The sequence below is a fragment of the Monopterus albus genome, unplaced genomic scaffold, assembly GCF_001952655.1.
Source record: "Monopterus albus unplaced genomic scaffold, M_albus_1.0 scaffold67.1, whole genome shotgun sequence".
NCBI lineage: Eukaryota > Metazoa > Chordata > Actinopteri > Synbranchiformes > Synbranchidae > Monopterus > Monopterus albus.
Window position 1 is genome coordinate 1,348,344 of NW_018127947.1, and position 774 is coordinate 1,349,117.

Here is a 774-nt window from a genome sequence, read left to right on the forward strand (position 1 = left end):
GGTTCAACACCAGTCAGTCAGAACTGATGAAGCCTCTTGGATGAGAGGTGAAACGTCTTCGACCTAGAAATCTAGTCCAGTTGATTTTTTCAGATTGACTTGGCTGCTAAATTATGAAGTAAGATGTTGAAATTGACAGCATTATAAAAAAAATAGCAATTTGGAGGGATGGTCCAAAAGAATGGCATGTTTTTATATGTAGCTCGGTAAATCACTAAGGGAGGCCATGTGCCATAACTTTGTCTACAGAAATGATAACTCAGCTGGTGCTTTCCAGCATCAAAACATAGGACACGTTTCACTCCCCACTGCACAGAGAGCACCTTTGCCTTAATATTACTTTTAAATAAATCTCTGCCAAGAACCGAGTCAGAGTCTCTACATATTAAAAGCGGTTCAGATAAAGAAATCAGTTGTTTCTTCAACATTATCTACCTGTCCAAACCTTTAAGATATACAGATACTGTAAATATAATAGTAAAATCAATCATCGATAAACGGTCAGGTCAGACTCTAGAGTCTAGTTAGTGTTGACAGAATATGTGGTCACTGTATTCTGACTGTAGGGGGAAGTGTATCCTCCTCCTCCACTGTATCTGCTTTGGTTACAACACTGGTTAGCACACTGGCATTAATGATTTAATCCTGCCAGTTCGGGGCTGAACCACAAACCTTCTGCTCACAAGCCCTGGTAGTGCAGCCGCTGTCATTACTACAGCAACTAATGGAAATAGGCTAACTATGCCTGAACATAAAGGTCCAGCTTAAGTCTGA

The 774-nt window shown here is 40.3% G+C and overlaps 1 protein-coding gene across 1 annotated transcript in view; it reads right to left on the minus strand.

Moving 5' to 3' along the window:
• Window positions 1-774, minus strand: part of fmnl1b (formin-like 1b) — a 34,517-nt gene that overhangs the window by 32,763 nt on the left and 980 nt on the right.